Raw genomic sequence first — 18,703 nt, forward strand, 5'->3', positions numbered from 1 at the left:
AAGAATAATATAAGACAAGCAACAATCTTTGAACCCAATTTATTCCCTACTCTGTTTGTTAAAGAAAGATGATTCACAACTAAGAAACAATAAGTTATTTAGCAATGCGATCTAATGGTATTCATCTTCATTTGTAAGTAGTCTTAGATTCAATTCTTTCCAAAGACAAATTTGAACCGCATTATTGTTAGCATATTGTGAGGCTTAACTCATTCTCTCATTCTCGATAATATCGTTTGTTCTAAACAAAAAGAATCAATACAATCTTCAATAATACGTAACACTGCACATAATTTATTTGTGATTAACTTATATAAAGGGATTTCATTAAATTTTTTTGAAAGTAAGATATTTCATTCATTGCATAAAGAGCATTACACCGACATATTCATAAACAATTAAATTCACCGTAATTTAGTTACTCATTATTGTTTTCACATGTATTAACATGAATTCTAACCTCAAATGCTCACTTCTTTTTAAAAATTTATCTTGGCACTCGGATTAATTTAGTTAACAATTCTCAATTATTTTATTTAGGGTGCACCTACATCAAAGCAAAAAAAAAAAAGGGCAGAGGACTAGGGTACCCACTAGACCCGGCAGTTTCTGACACGACATAAAAATAACGGGTTTCGGGTCAATACGATAACTTATCAGGTCATTATCGGGTGACCCGTTAATAACGGGTTCTTAACAGGTATACACGTGGATAACCTGTTTCAACCCCTTAAGAAAAAAATTATTTTGATAATTTTAAAGTTTAATTACTAAAAGATTTCTTATAAAATACAATAGCCATATTAATATATACAATATATTCTATATTAAATATATAGTTTTGTATTATTATTCTATATAAGTTTAAAAAAAAAAGTTTTAGTCATTATTTATTTTAATTATGAGAGTTCCTTATTATCACTACTAGGATAAATTTTACTTAACATGTTGTTGTCCAAAATTAAAATAAACTACTATAGTATTTGTATAGGCAAGAACTAAGAAGACATACATGAAAAATGTGAAAGAATATATAAACAGTCGTGATTTACACTTACATTATCGTTTAGATTTTTAAAATCCTCCAAACCTTCATGAATAATGTTTTTTATTTGAGGGAAAAATTAATAAAATTGATAATAATTATTGTAGAAGTTTAAAAAATGTAAAAAAAAAAAAAATACAATCACTCATAGTGACAAACTTTACAACTTTTATGAAGGGGTCAACTTCGAAATCCAACACTATAATTCATAAACCTTAAATTTATATTTAACCGTCGATTGTCATTTACGCTTTATTCTTCTTACTGAATTTCATTTTTAAAATTTTTATTTTTTGAAAACATGAGCATATGGCGGATGTAAGAAGATGAACAGTTCTGATCTTTAATATCACGTTTCAATATTTACGGTTAACTGAAATATGAGTCGATGTCATATAGTTTGTAGAAACTTTATAAACATCAAGCAATATTTTCACTAACCGTAAAACTTTGAATATAATATCAATGATCCAAACCGTTCATCTTCCTGCATCCTCTAATAGATCAGGTTTTCAAAAAAGAAAATCCGAAAAAACAAAATTTGATGAGAACAATGTAGCGTAAATGTAAACAACAATCAACGGTTAAATTTTGATATATGATTTATATGATTATAGTGGCGAATTTCGAAGTTAAGCTCTTCATAAAAGTTGTAAAGCTTGTCATTACGAGCGTTTATATATTTTTTATATATTTTTTTACACTTCTACATTAATTAAAAAACTATTAAAGACTTTAGGTAAGTGAAAATATACTTAAAAGAAAAATGTGTTTTATGTTTTGGATGTGACAATATGATATGTATATACTTATTTAGTATTATGTTTTTCATTTGATTATTTATTGGTTTAAAATATATTTTCCTTAACGGGTAACGGGTCGGGTCATATTACCTATTAATATTATCAGGTCAATTTCGGGTCGGGTTATTTTACCCGTTTATTTTAACGGGTGTTACACGACACGACCCGTTAAGATATCGAGTATGACACAAACACGAAAAATACGACACGAATACCAAGTCTAGTACCCACGCCTCAAGAGTGAAAGTACCTCCTTAATAATGTGATAGGGTTTAGGGCAGCCAAGAAACACAAACTGAATTGGTCTCCATGTGGGGTTTGTAGTCGAAAACAATTGTCCCACCAATCATGCTTTCTTCTCAATATTATACGTCTCGCAACAAGGGCACATCCCTTAACTTTAAGGCCCCTCTCTCTCTCTCTCTCTCTCTCTCTCTCTCTCTCTCTCTCTCTCAAGTTTAGCATGCCAATTATCAGTGTGGTGTTATCGAAACATCCATATTTACTTCTAACGTGTCTTTCTTAATTTCCAATCTCTGAACCGAATAAATTGAAGAAGATTAAAGAACAGAAACTAACAAAAAATATATGAGAGATAAAAATAGGTGCTTGAATAAAACCGCTCTTAAACTTTAGCATGATCTCGTATAAGGAAAGACTAATTATTTAATTTTAACCCAAAGAAAAGGAAACAATTCAGAAGATTCTGGCAAGATACCAACTCTTTATACAAAAAATTTGTGTCAAATGAAAGCAAAGGAGATGCTTAGGTAAAGGTTACGACAACAGAATAAGCCATTTTCTTAGCATTTAGTCACCAATGATCATTCATGTTTTAATTTTGTTTGTCAAATTGGAGGGATCTAATCTCCAATCCAAATGGAATTTGCAGATCTGATGGATAATATTATTCGATTAGGGTTAATTCAACTTTAAATATTATTTTTATTGGAGTAATTATTAGTAATGGAGGAGATCTTAACCCTTAGACCATCTCCAACCCTTGGGCTAAAAGCCAAATTTTTTAGCCCGGAAAATTTAGCTTTTAGCCCAGAAACATCTTTTCTGCTCCAACCCTTCTACTTTAAAATTTTAGCCCGGAATTATTAAAGAATGAAATTAGCCTAAATTTTTTTCTTAAATCAATTTTTTAAAAAAAAATAAATATGTAGATTATTGTAAATTAATTTTATGAACATTTTAATCTAAAAAAATTTAAATTCCGATAAACATTTCGCATTTAGCCCGGGGGGAATTTGGGGGGGAATTTGGCCCAACTTTAGCATTCCCCTTTTAGCCCAATATTTTAGCTTGGGTTGGGGGGTGTTTGGGGGGAATTTTGGGCTAAATATTTGGCATTTAGCCCAGGGTTGGAGTAGGTCTTAAGAGGTGGGAAGAGTCATTTTAATTATTTTAAGCCTAAATATAATTATTGATCAGAAAATTAATATTGCAAACCATAGCGTCTCCCAGTCTGGAATAATTAGGATCAGAAAATTAATTAATAGTTGTTACTTCAAGTGTCAAAACTTTTCCCTAATTGTTTTGTTCTTTGGATTAGTGGGGATCGAGGAATGAAGATTATGAGTCAAAAAGCTTGCTTAATGTTTGAGAAGATGCATAGCAAGAATCAAATCCTCGTCTGTTGCCTTAATTTAAAGTTAGTTTCTTAAAACATATACCCTGTCGTTATCGAATGATTTTTCAATGTGTTGGAAACACAGTCTGATCAGCCAATTGTATTATGATACTTGGTGTACCGAGCTATGTTTCTGGCACACTAAAAATTTCTTCTCAGTATCATCTAATTGTCATCCACCCAAAAATGCATACACATGAGTATATATGTGATGCATCACTTTCATTTGCCACTTTAATGATATCTTAAAAACCAAGAAATAAACATTTAACGTTGATCAAATGCATCCCAAAACGATAGAAGAATGGCAAAAATTATGGGTTTTTCTTTCATTCAATTTTAAGAGTTATGTTTTTTATGCTTGCTAATATAGCTGGAGTCGCTTTACCTAACCACATTCAAAAAAATAAGAAGAGATGGGGAGAAAAAAAAATATACTTATATGAAAGATTAGTATAGACTATAAATTGGTGCTATATTAGAATCATTTGGTGCTACATATAATAAAACAATAGTGTAGAGCATAGACTATAAATTGGATCCTACTCCACCATGAGCTTTTCTTAATGTATGAAAAAAATATTCCCATCCGTGCTCATTATTTGCTATATAATGATATTTTGTAAATATTTAGTGGTTGCTTTGGAAGCAATGGTTCTCGTTAACCTTCAAAATTACATTAAATAAATAAGGCTTTTTAGCTAAAATTGTCTCTGAGATTTGTATAACTCCTTATTTTGGTCTTTGAGATTTGAAATCAATAGAATTGGTCCCTAAGTTTGTCCACCATCAATCATTTTGGTCATTCCTTGAAAAATCTCAATTAAATCATCAATCATTTTGGTCATTCTTTGAAAAATCTCTATTAAATAAGAATAGAATGACCAAAATACCTTTAATTTTTGTCAAATAATTTTGACTTATTGTTTATGCCACATACCGACTTGGGGTCCACCACATCCCGGGCCCGCTCCACCGCCATAGCACAATATTGTCCGCGTTGAGCCTCGACCACGCCCTCACGGTTTTGTTTCTAGGAGCTCACACGAGAACTTCCCAGTGGGTCACCCATCATGGGAGTGCTCTCGTGCGCTACTCGCTTAACTTTGGAGCTCCTATGAAATCCGAAACTAGTCAGCTCCCAAAAGGTCTCGTGCTAGATAAGGATGTGAATATATATATATATATATATATATATATATATATATATATATATATATATATATATATATATATATATAGGATCACTCCATTGGGTGATGTGGGATCTTACAATCCACCCCCCTTAAGGGCCTGACGTCCTCGTTGGCACACCACAACCAGGGTTAGGCTCAGATACCAAATTGTCACATCCTGACCGGGGGTCTACCACATCCCGGGCCCGCTCCACTGCCGTAGCACAATATTGTCCGCTTTGGGCCCCGACCACGCCTTCACGGTTTTGTTTTTGGAAGCTCACACGAGAACTTCCCAATGGGTCACCCATCATGGGAGTGCTCTCGTGCGCTACTCGCTTAACTTTTGAGTTCCTACGAAATCTGAAGCCAGTGAGCTCCCAAAAGGCATCGTGCTAGATAGGGATGAGAATATATATAAGGATCACTTCCATGGACGATGTGGGATCTTACAGTTTATTAAATTGAGGGCATATTTGTCATTTTGATCCTTATTTAACATAATTTTGCACGAATGACCAAAATGATTGATGGTGGACAATTTTAGGGATCACTTCTATTGATTTCAAATTTCAGAGACTAAAGTGATATGTTATGCTGATCTCATGGACTATTTTGGTTAAAAAGCCTAAAAAATAATGATTAAGCTACTAATAACGATTCCCTCCACGGCTCCTCTTCCCTCCCCTATGTATGATCAAAGAATATTTCAAGGGCAAAACAAACATAAATCTCACACGTGCATGCATACGTATACGCGTTCAACTACAAACGTGTTAGCTTGCTATAGGGCGGCTTACTCGGTGGCTTCGTATTTATCCGTATGAGGGGCTCATAGATGGGGCTTACTGTTTTATGAATTTTTACTATATTCTTGCTGAGGATGTAAACACTATTATTTGTATTGATTAAAAAAATCTATCATTTTGGAAAGAAAACAAAAACTACGAACGTGTAAAACTAACCTATATATAAGATCTTAGAAGTATCTAAATTTTATTTCCATGCCATAAGAACAACGCCTGTTGACTGTTGTAGAATTTCTAACTTGTTTTCTTTAAATTTCCATACTTTAATTGAGTTGATTAGACTTCAAATTTGAAAACCCTAGCACCGCCCACCAATCATTTTCCAAATATACAGGAAGCTAATTAAGAAGAATAAAGAGGGTTCTTAACTTCTTAGCATCTAATTGGTGAATATTTGAAAAACATTATACGTTGTATATTATTATTATTTTTTATCGTTGTATATTATCTATATATTCACACAACGTGACGTTTTGTGCGGAACTGGCGAATTTATATGTTATCAGATTATCAACGTGAAATCGTCCATTAATGTTGAGAAGATCACGTATTATAGATATTCAAATAATATATTACTTTCATTTCATAATATCACTAAATACTAAAAAAACAAAAGTTGGACTATATGGCAGATTTATGATTATTTATTTGAAAAAAAAATGGCAAGATTATGACTAAGTAATGGCTCGTCTGGATGTGCTTCTAAAATGACTAAAATCACTTTTAGATAAAATATTTTTTGGTTTCAAAAGCATTAGTTATGTGCTTCTTCCAAGAAGCACTTTAAATGCTTTTACAGAATTTACTTGTATTTTTACTAAGGATTGATTCCAAAAATATTTTTACCAAAAACACTTTCAGTCATTTTAAAAGTAAATCCAAACAAGCAATAATATTCCAAGAGATAAAATGTTCTTACAAGTCAGCTGAAAAAGCTCATGTTGCTTTTGGCATTTTTCTCTCAATTGATTCTTTTATATATATATATATATATATATATTTGTTATAGTAGATGTTAAATTAGTCACTGACATTGTTTAAACTCACTCCATCATGTAAGGTTTAATATTTTCCTACCATTGTGATAAGGAGTCATTTGTCAATTGATTCTTATATTCGGTATCATATAAAATTAATTTATATTAATTTGGCTTTTTTTATCTTAATCAATTCTCATCTCTGTACGAGGTGCCAAAGAATATAAAAATTAGAGGAAGGTAGAAAAATATAGGTCAAAATTAATAGTTTAGGGCATGTGGTCCACCGCAAGAGCTGTCTGTGGTTTATCAGCATCAACTTCATCTGAATATTTGATTTGCAACGAAAATAAGATATTGAGATGTTAGATTAAAGAAAATGTACCTCTGTATGTCCGACGATTTGGGACAACATAATACGCACATTAGTCCTATATAATTACAAATATATATATATATATATATTATATCCTGTCAACCTCTGTTTCTCATCGATTGATCACTGTCGATTTTATTAATTATGAAGTGCCCAGTATTTAAGCAAACCATGTCCAAGAGTTATTTCCTTTTTTCTTGATCCATGTGTTGTGGAGAGGAAATCAAACTTATAACTAACTTTTTTTTGTTAAGTGCGCACAGGGGCGAAGCTGCAAGAATGTCGAATAAGCTAGGGTCCATCCTGAAATTTCATCGATTTATATATGATGTTTGTTAGTTCATACAATAAAGAGTATATAGTTCATCGGTGAAGTAGAGTTTAAAGTTTTCAGCAACTCATGAGTTTGAGACTTGTTTATGCAAACAATTTAATGATTTTATTACCATATCTAACCCTTATAACTAGCGTTTCGTTTTACCATATAAGCCTTCTGCCAACAACATTTTGAATTTTCAAAACCAATTTTTTTTTTTTTGTCAGTCCATAGAAAACAAAGTCTATACAATCTATAGGATGATCCAACTATGTTGAAAGAAAAATCTCATAATATAGTTTTGAGCTAACCATGACCTTAAATTTTTTTTAGGTCTAATGTGTTAAGCCTTTTTTTTATTAAACCTCGTAAACAAAGCTCTGTTCTTATGATATAATCATCTTAATACTAAATTTTTCATACAAATTCTAAAGCTCCATGTCTTGTTTGATTAAAATTTTACATGCCAATACAAAACAACAACAAAATCCCTTTGATTGTTCTCCAATTAATTGTACTTGTAACTATTTTTTTTTCTTTCTAATTTCTTTCATTTGGCTTGAAGGCCCATTCTGTGAAGGATTTATGGCTCTGCCACTGAGTGCGCATGTGTTTTTTTTTTTTAACAAACATGTTAGTCTTACCACATTTATACCACCTCTTTACCCTACCTCTATTAAAGAACAAATGTGATATAAAAATGTGATAAGTGTAGTATTGCTTTTTTTTTTTTTTTTTGAAGTATTTGTTTTGCTGAACATATAGTGCATCCATGTAATCGGAGATTAATCCCTTAATCTACATCCATTAACTTCATATATTACCAAAGAAGTGCAACACCAAGGAAAACAATGAAGAACCAAATTCACCAAGGATAATACTTGCACACACATACCCATACAGGGGATACACATATCTCATCCTTTGGGAATAAGGTATCCTCACTGCATGAATTCTATAATTGAAAATGTTCAATTTCTTACATCTATACAAAAAAATCATATTGAATCAAAGATCGTTTAGTCTTCCAAATATATTAAATAAATGAATAATTTATCATAAATATGTTATTCCACCCGATATGTTAAATTTAAACTATTAGTTATTGCATTATTTACTTTTCATAATTGTAATAAGTATTTTTAAAACAAAAAATAATAATAGAATGATGAAAAGCGTTTATTAATCACATAAAATTGATTTGAAGCTGTTGTCAAATTTGACAGCAACTCCCTTGCTGCCATTTCATGTCATTCCACATAGGAATTGTTATTTCGGTTGGAAAACACTAATACTGTCTTTTTTTATTATTTTGCTAATATGAACTTTTTGACTCCTCATTTAGAGCATCTCAAACAATGCTAACTATAATTTTATTAGTTTAGTATGAAAATCATCCAAAAGTTATTATAGCTAGCCAGTTCAGTATGAGCATCTCCAAAAAAGGCTAGCTATCCATTGTCCAATTCTTAAGTTTTTTTTCTTCAATTTTTTTTTTTAAAAAAAAAAGTCTATTTTTCCTCCAAATTATTTGTTGGGTATTTTATTTGTCCAATGACTTGGAAACAGAATGTCCTGCATCGGAGAGGAAGAATCCGGATTCTCTTTGTGAAAATTTCGGGGATCCGTGAATCGTGTCCATTCATCGTACATCATGTAGTCATAAATTATTTTAAATATTTTTATTTAAAATTTAACACAAACAGTACCTGATAAAAACTGACCGTACGATGTACGATGAACGTACACGATTCATGGATCCCAAGGATCCTCACCAATAGGATCCTGAGAGGATCTTGTTGGGGAGAGGAAATAGTAGTTGGCTCATGAACACGTGGGTATGGAAAGGTACAAACCACGTGGCTAAGCTTAATGAGACGTGTACGGTGGGACCACACACAATACTTTATATATTATTGTTTTTCATCTTTGGGAGCGGGACCACCAATTAGATTGATTCAACCTCTAATAAAAAAGATATACTTTAATTATATTTTATCTCTTCAACAAGTTTAGTAAGCCAGACTTGTGGTCAGGGGAAGATTAAAATGCCTCTGTGAGTCTTCTCAACCCTCATAAGAGGTGGATATTGTTAGATGCATTTGCGTTTGATTTTGTAGCGATTAGGCTTTAAGCTTATGATATTATTTACAACTTTGGTTCATTTTAAGCTTATGATATTTTAATATAAGTTTTAAGTAATTTTCGAATAATTAGTATGGTTTCACAAATTTCATTGGTTGTGTTTGTGAATAAGGGGGCGTTCTATTGAGGGTTTGCTCCTTTCCAATTGATCTGCGTTGCTCGTAATATATGATTTGAAGGTTACAAGAAACGATCGTCTATAAACTAAATTCTCTCTATGCTCATTCATCTGACCCATTTGCAAGATATGCTCACCCCTTATATAGGCTCTTAGTGAGCCTAGAAAGTCTGAGGTTCACCTACTTTACTATTCTGGCATTAAATGAGCAACTTACATAGACTGGTGTGCTGGCTATTATCTCGTTCATCAAGACACGTGGTAATGAATCGATAGTTGTTCAGTTGATATTATATGTTTTCTGGGCCAATGCGACCAAGCACTAAGCGCAACCTTGACTAGTCATTGGTAGTCCCCCCGAGTAAGGATCCAATTGCCTATTACGTATTGTCTTAGGCTTTTACCTTCGAACGGTGACTGACATGTAGCCTGGGTTGGTATCTGAGTAGACTTGTTTTGGGAGCCCTATGCCATAAAGTTGTCAATTTACCCATATATCCTTGTCAGTCAGAAAGTACTTTATGTTGCTTAGTCAAACCAAACTGGCGAGTGGTCGGCTATAGCGGTCGAAAATGCTCATTTCTAATAACATTGGGCCCTAGACTTCTTTTTCTTCTTTGGGCTTTGATCTCTCTTAGGCTATTGTCGATCTTTTTTTCCGGCTTGTACTATTTTGATGGTCGAAAAAAACCTTGCTTTAACAGTTACCTAATGCAAACTAGTATAGGTTGGCATATATAATGGATTTAATGTGAGTGTAATGGTGCATGTGAACATACACGTGAAGCTGGTCCTAGCCCCATACATTACCATACACACTGTGTAAGCATACATGATGAGCGGATAAGTCATATATAAACATGCATGGATAAACCCACATTCATTGCCGTGCAACGACGCCTGGCTGCGGACATGGGCTCTCAAACGGACTTGGCTTCTCTGCCCTCCCACTTCCCATACACTCGCATATCCTCCTATTTTTGCCGTCACGGTTAAGCCACGTCAACATTTTATATTACTATTTCTTTTTGTCTTATTATCTCTATAAAAAAAATATAAAATGTTGACGTGGCTTAACCGTGACCGCACAAAATAGAAGGGGATGAGAATGTATGGGAAGTGGGAGGGCAGAGAAGCCGGGTCCCTTTCAAATGCTCAAAATCACAAGCGTCACAAATCATAAGAGCATATAAAGTATTGCAATTCCCAAAAATAATGCATGGTAGTAAAACATTTCTCAATAGAGGTTCTCAAGCTCATAAATCATATCGTCGTCATCATAATAATCCTTTGCATATTCTAAGTAAAAGCAAAGAATGATATAAAAGCATCACATAAAACCAGTACCAAAAAAAAAAAAATATATATATATATATATATGTGTGTGTGTGTGTGTGTGTGTGTGTGTGTGTGTGCGCACACACACACAGATATATGTAATATTGTTTAAATGCAAAAGCTCACTCATAGATACACTGTATGGTCGTAACCACCTTGCCTTGCATACTTTTTGTAATCCTAAGGATAACACTCAAAGTAAAAGATCCTTTATTTAGTTAGTAAACTAATCGAAAACTACCATTTCAAGCGTTTGAAAACCCAGGTTCGCTGTTATGTGACATCGCATGTGCCGGCATGAGGTTGGCATGCGTTGTCATGCGTTGGTAATAAGTAATGGTCGCTGGCGATAAAATATTATGTCACCATTGGTTGGAATCTAAAAGATTCTAGTCACCAGGAATTTGATGAGATTCTGATAGGGAATATACCTGAGAATATTTTGACTCCGATTTGAAAAAAAGTTTGGCTTACCAGATCGGTATCGAGTTTACCCATATCTAGATTTGTTGGAATCTCGCATACTCTCTACGCTGCTATCTTCACCCCACGTCTGATCCAAAGGCATATTAAAACTATTGGGATTTAGATGAACACGATAATGGTGGTCTCGAGGGTTGATTCCTTGCCGTTCTCTCGAAATCCCCTTATCAGCTCTCGGTTTTCTCACCGAAAACTAGGGAAAACTCTTCCCTTTTCTATCTGCATCATTTGTTCATCAATCCTCACATGAAACAAAAACTACTTAACATAAGGAGAAGATTGGTGGTGGTTTTAGGCCTTAGGCCATCTTTAATCGAAGGGTCCAGAAGGTCAAAAATAGCCCGAAAACCGTTTCCAACCGAGGGCTAAGCTAGAGGGCTCGTGGGCCCCACAAAATTTGAAAGGTCCAAAGGGTTGGCTGGTTGGAATTTTTTTTAATGTTGTCGTTTATAACCGACACAAATAGCATGAAAAATTTTGAATATAACAGCTAGCTGACGTCAGTTAGCCGTTTTTTTTTTTTTTTTTTTACAATTTTTTTTTAAAATTGTTTTTTTTTAATTCCATTTTTTTCCTATAACTTCCTAAGCCATTATACAACATTAAATTAAATTAAGTAACATGAAACAACATTAAACAATATGTAACAACATTAAATAACTTTAAATTTAAGTTGGATTTGAATTTAAGTTGTAATTTTTAAATAATAAATTATGTTTGGTCCTATATCCCTTTGGGCCTCGGTTGGGGACGGTTTTTTGTGACATGGCTAAAACGAGCCATATGGCCCTTGGTTGGAGATGGAAGCAAATATGGTCATGTACTATTCATTAAAATATTAATTTCTTGGAAGGCTAGAGAGCTAAAATGAGCCTTTTGGCCAGCCCTCAGTTGGAGATGGCCTTACCTTTACCGATAACAGGCAGGAACTTGCCATGAAGTTCGGACCTCATTAGAGCTTCTCAAATCGATATCTTGGGTTCGAATCTCGAGGGAAAGTGACAACAGTTAGCTCCACGGGAAAGATTAGGTCACGATAGTGATGGTTTAATGTAATCGGTTTGCCGAAGAACGTCGGCTTCACCATAGTTGTTATGTGTGCAAGTCAGGGAAAAAAGAAGAAGAAGAAGAGAGAAAGAGAGAGAAAGAGAGAGAAAGAGAATGAGCCGAGTGAGTAAAAGAGAGTGAGTACGGGGAGAAGTGAGAAAGTGGGTTGTAGTGACTAAAAACCCAATTAGAATAAAATAATAAAGCGTCCATAAATTTAATAAAATTACAAAAATACCCTTGAACTCCAAATTTTGTTCTGCTTGTGTTCACACATTTGTATCAACGAGCACTACAATAATATACTAAAAGGATAAGTCACACGTGTCACAACACGGTGGTCAACAAAAGTCAACATTCTCGCCTCTAGGGACATTTAAATTAGAATAAAATCATGGACGAGTCATAACAAAAAGATTTTAAAGTTTAAAAAAATATATGTTTGACATGTTATATTGTCAGATTGTCAATTTAGATTATTAAATATACGAATTTTTGTTTGACTGCATGCTACAATTTACAGATGTACCATATTTCCATAACACTAAATTGTGGATTATAATTTTTGGCCAGGCATGCTACATTGCCAAACTCTCAATCTTAATCATGATTAGGTAAATTCTTATTTCGTTGTGTAATACAAAGAAGGAGATGCATCACATTATACTCTTTTTTTTTTAATTCAACAATAATTGCCTGTAATAATTTTTTTAAGGATTTTATTTTCCAAATGCCTACACTAGTATAATTTTTTTGGCCAACATTAGTACAAATGGGCACAATACTTTTATTCCTTTTATTTTTTTATTGGGTCACCAAACCCACACACCATGTACTGATAATTAACATTGCAGTCCCAATATCTCACACAAACAGTGGGGTGGTCCAATTATTGGTCTAGGGTTTTATTTTTTTTTCATTAGAGGTATAGGTCCATTTTTTTTTTCAAGAAATATTCTTGAGTGTACAATTGAGTTTTTGTTATATAAAAAAATTTGTAAGGTACAAGGTTTCATTAGATGATTAGTCACCTACCATGTACCATCACTACAGAAGACTGTAACAACATGTCGTGATATGCGAGCTAAAAAAGAAATAATTTTCAAACAAACTCTATATATTTGTGTAACTTGATTTTCGATTTTTTTTTTTGTTTTAATCAACTTTGAGAATTGAAAATGTACAAAAATCACTTCCCAACTTAAAACATCAGTCAACTCTTAGTGGGATGGAATATTATCAAGCACAATTAATTACTTAATTAACTTCTTTAATTTTTCTACTTCTTTGCAGTGGGATGTACTGTCATAATATAATAAATCCCACTAATTTATAAGAGAATGGGAAAGAAAAAAATAAATGGGCATATGATAGATAGATCCCATCCCACTCCCAACTCCCCCCAATTATATGAGAATTGGAAAATAAAATAAGGAATGTGATATTCACGCAATATTTTTTTTTCTCACATATTTTTTTAATTTTCGGTCATCAAATTAAATGAATTAAAAAAGATCAACGAACATAAATTAATAACGAATATGTAAGATGTAAAAATAGATGTGTAAATATCATCCTTAAAATAGAAGGAAAATAACATTGGGCTTTTAAGCATTTTGTAATTATAATAATAATAAAATTACTTGAAAAAAGAAAGCAGTTTTGGGGATTTGGTAACGTCGATTCAGTCCCTTAAAAAAACCACAAACACTCACAGAGGAGGGAGAGTGAGAGAGAGAGAGAGAGAGAGAGAGAGAGAGAGAGAGAGAGAGGGAGGGAGGAGGGAGGAGGGAGGAGAGAGAGAGAGGACACCAGGGGTATTAAAAATCACAGTCGTTACAGGGAAAAAGAGAGGAAAAAATAAAGAAAAAAAAGGAGACTAGTACGAGAGGCACTAGCAATAATGGTTGTTTGCATAACCGTCCTGTCCGTTTAGCCTTTTTACTCTCCTTCTTCTGGGTTGCTTCTTGTTCGTAAATGGGGCACGCTATTATGGTATTTTCACCCGTTACTGCCTCAGCCTCAGCACCGAAGATCCTGATCTTTTGAGCTTTCTTCTTCTTCTGCTTCTTCTTCTTCTTCTTCTTCTTCTTCTTCTTACAACTTCTCTGCTCTCTGCTCCTCCACTGCCCTGAACGACGTCGTTTGAGCTCTTGAATGGCACACCTCGAGTGTGACTCCTCAATTTCTCGTGCGGAAACAGGTGGGTTTTCTGTCTGCTTGGCAAGTTTAGCAGAGTTGGGATAAATTGGAAACGAAATGCAAATGCTAAAAAAGTTTCCATTTTTTTGTTTCTGGGTTCTGAGCAAACACAAAAATGCATTCACTGAAGTCTCTAGTTTTCTATGAAGTTTTCATCTTTGGCATTTTTAGCCTGTTTTAATTTCTGGGTTTTCCTTTTTAGAATAATATGTTTGTTTATTTATCATTTTTAATTTTTTTTTTCAACGGTGTGCATTTTGTTTGATAGATTTGAGAGGTGATGATCTGTATACAGAGCTATGGAAGTTGTGTGCAGGGCCTCTGGTGGATGTGCCAAGGCCTGGAGAGAAGGTGTACTACTTCCCTCAGGGTCACATGGAACAAGTACAAGCCTTTCCATCCCTTTTGCTTTAATTGCCTCTCAATGGATCAAAATCTGTGGTTTTTTTTTGGTTAATTTGTTTTCTTATCTGGGGTTTTGATATTTTCTGGTTTTTTGTAGTTGGAATCATCAACAAATCAGGAACTGAATCAGCAAATCCCTCTCTTTAATCTTCCCTCAAAGATCCTTTGTAGTGTGGTTCATATTCGATTACTGGTAATGCGTTTTGGAATGTAGTTTTCGTGTAAATCCACGGTTTTGGGCGGTTTTTTTAATGGTTTTTTTTTATTGAAATTGAAGTTTTCTTTTTTGATTTTTGGTATGCTTAATTGAAGTTTGTTTTTACTCACAGGCAGAACAAGAAACAGATGAGGTTTATGCTCAGATCACTTTGCATCCAGAAGCAGATGTGAGAAACATGTTTTCTTTTTGTCTTATTTAATGTTTTGTTCCAACTTCCTCTGTTTGGTTACTTAGAAGATGGAGAAAAGAATATATAGTCACTAATGTTAAAGTCTTTTAAAATCAGTTGGGATATTATCTAAAATACGAATAGGGGAAAATTTCACATTTTCTCAACCTTTTGCACAATTTTCGTAGTAACTGAAAGTGTTTCGATATGAAACTTTTAAGTTCCAACTCCGAGAGAAGCCTGTAAAGTTATTTTTCCCGCTTCTCTTACTCATCTTTTTTTGGTTGGTTTTACAGCAGTGTGAACCTTCAAGTCCTGATCCATGCAAACCCGAAGCTCCAAAGGCAACAGTTCACTGGTTTTGCAAGATTTTGACTGCTTCCGATACAAGCACCCATGGAGGGTTCTCAGTCCTTCGAAAGCATGCCACCGAGTGTTTACCTCCATTGGTATTTACTCTCGTTTTCATGCATTTTTGTTGTTTCTACTATGCTAGTGGTCAGTCAACATTTTCTTTTCATATTTTCATGTGTACTTGTATTTTTATTTCATTAGGACATGAACCAAGCAACTCCAACCCAGGAGTTAATTGCCAAAGATCTTCATGGATATGAGTGGAAATTTAAGCATATCTTTAGAGGTATCCTTTCTGCACCAAAAGCTTGGTTTGTGATGGAATGTGAATGTGGTTTTATATTTGACTGTTGAAATAAACTAATTGAAAGCACTACTATTATTAGCCATGTTGAATGCTAGGAACTATCCTTTTTAGTGTATGATTGATGGGCCTACATTTCACTTCAATTTCGAATGTTAGGTCAACCCCGGAGGCATTTACTTACCACAGGATGGAGTACATTCGTCACTTCAAAAAGATTGGTTGCTGGTGACGCCTTTGTGTTTTTGAGGTATTTGCTTATGATTCGTTGATCACAATTAACAGGAATGCATTCATGGTAGAATGGGTTTTTGTTAACACGAACCTGTTTGTAGGGGTGACAACGGGGAATTACGAGTTGGGGTTCGGCGTCTAGCTCGTCAACAGAGTCAGATACCCTCGTCAGTGATATCAAGCCAGAGCATGCATCTTGGAGTGCTTGCAACTGCTTCACATGCTCTTATGACCAAAACACTGTTTGTTGTGTATTCCAAGCCAAGGTTTGGGCAACGGTTTCATTTTATCTGTGATACAAGATTCTTCAATTAATTGGAAATCCTTTTATTTTATAGCTTTTTCCTGTTTTCTCTCAGGACTAGTCAGTTCATTATTGGCTTAAGCAAATATCTGGAGGCCACTAAGACTAAATTCTCACTTGGGACGCGCTTCAGGATGCGATTTGAGGGTGACGAATCTCCTGAAAGAAGGTGTCTCCATGTCTCTCACCGGTTATGGTCACTAATGTTCTTAATACTAAACTTGATTTTAAATTTCTACATATTTTAATTGCTCAGGTTCACAGGCACAATAGTTGAGGTTGGGGATTTATCTCCTCAGTGGTCTGAATCTAAATGGCGATCGTTGAAGGTTAAGATGTTAACAAGTTACAGATCAAATGCTGTTTTATTTTTTCCCATTCATCTACTTATCTTTAGTTGTATTTATTGCAGGTTCAATGGGATGAGCATGCTGCAGTTCAAAGGCCAGACAGGGTTTCTCCTTGGGATATAGAACCCTTTGTAGCTTCGGCTCCTTCAAATCTTGCTCAACCCATGGTAAAGAGCAAAAGGCCTCGGCCTGTAGAAATTTCTTCATCTGGTATGAAAAATAACTGCACTGGATTATTTATTTATTGCAGTTATTTATTTATTAAAATTCTTTTTCGAATTGTTGTTGGTTCTGAATGTCTTCACTTGTTTGCATAAATTGGACGGTAGAAGTTACCACCAATTCAGCTGCTTCATCTTTTTGGTATCACAGCTCACCCCAGACCACGGAGTTAAACCGAGGTGGTGTTCCGGAAGTCCAAACCTCTGGTAGTCAGGTTGTCTGGCCTCTGAGGCAGAAAGAAAGCAATAGCAGCTGTTACTCTAGCGCAAGGGTCTGCTCAGAGGGCATCTGGCCTTCTTCCCCGCACGTGGATGTTCCTTTAAGCCTTTTTCCAGACTCAAAGGAAAGCAGCAAGAATGTAATTGCGGGGTCTGTGCTCTCTAGCATTGCCTCCCCAATTTTGTCAAAGCCAAATAATGTCCTGATACATGACCAGGTGGAAAAAGGGAAAAAATCTGATAGTTCAGGTTTTTGGTTGTTCGGTTGTAATTTGTCAAACAACACTAAAACAACTTGCCCCCAAGAGATAGAGCCAGTGTTTAAAACAATGCCATCTGGTGCCAAAGGACCAATTCCAGCTGATGCATTTGAATCTGATCAGGGTCTGGATGTTTCGAAGCTGTCAAAGGAACAGAAACAAGTAATCTTGGAGGCATCACCAAAAGAAACACAAGGCAAGCAAGGATTGACTCTTTCAACAAGAACTCGCACTAAGGTAAATGTGGACTATTGCTGCTTCTGTTTTATCAAACCACTAGTGAAAATCAGTTGTTTCTGATGAGTAAATTGTTTTGTCTACTGAGAAGGTGCAAATGCAAGGGGTTGCTGTTGGTCGTGCTGTGGACTTGACTGCATTGAAAGGCTATGATCATCTAATTGATGAGCTAGAGAAAATGTTTGAGATCAAAGGAGAGCTTCGTCCAAAGAACAAATGGGCAGTTGTTTTTACGGATGATGAAAATGACATGATGCTAATGGGCGATGATCAGTGGTCGTAAGTAGCCTAGCATTCGGTCTTCTGAATTCAATGCAAATAAAGTGGGTTCTACTTAAAACTTTTTCCAAATGCAGGGACTTCTGTAAGCTGGTGAAGAAGATATTTATATATTCAAGTGACGAGGTACAGAAGATGAACAGATGCAAGCTTCAGAGTTCATCTTTAGATTGCGAAGGGACAGTTAGCGTGGATTCTCTGAGCATCGATCGGAAACATGATTAGTTCATATTCCCTTTTTTTGTGTTGCGGTTTTATTCTCTCCCTCTTCTTCTGGGAAAAGTAGCTGGTAGCTGGTTTTGCTCATAATAATGTTAGAGAATGCTGTAGGAAAACAGAAGGGCTAGGTGGAATTTTGGGTTTTGTTTTGGTTCTGGGTTAGCAAAGCAACCTCTTAATCAGGATTAGAAAATGGAAATCTGTCAATACTTGGTGTGGTTGTGGCTAGCATGAGTTGGCCTGTAAAAACACATAATACATTAAGATGTATGTTTGCCATATGGTTTCAATTTAGTCCTTTGGTTCTTTTTTGTGGAAAGCCCTTTAGGGAGAAACCTACCTACCTGACGGAGATGGTATTTGAAAGTCATTCATATACTGTCACGAGCTTTTGCTTTCCCAAATGACCATGCCTGATTAAATTAGTTTCTTGTCACGGTAGCATCCCCGTTGTG

The 18,703-nt window shown here is 34.6% G+C and overlaps 1 protein-coding gene and 1 pseudogene across 1 annotated transcript in view; both read left to right on the plus strand.

Moving 5' to 3' along the window:
- LOC126629435 (uncharacterized) overlaps nt 1-18,703 on the plus strand; it is an 89,748-nt gene that overhangs the window by 49,244 nt on the left and 21,801 nt on the right. The gene's annotated exons all lie outside the window — the stretch shown is intronic.
- On the plus strand, nt 14,026-18,567 carry LOC126629428 (auxin response factor 18-like; annotated as a pseudogene).

The sequence above is a fragment of the Malus sylvestris genome, chromosome 7 (genome assembly GCF_916048215.2).
Source record: "Malus sylvestris chromosome 7, drMalSylv7.2, whole genome shotgun sequence".
Taxonomy (NCBI): domain Eukaryota; kingdom Viridiplantae; phylum Streptophyta; class Magnoliopsida; order Rosales; family Rosaceae; genus Malus; species Malus sylvestris.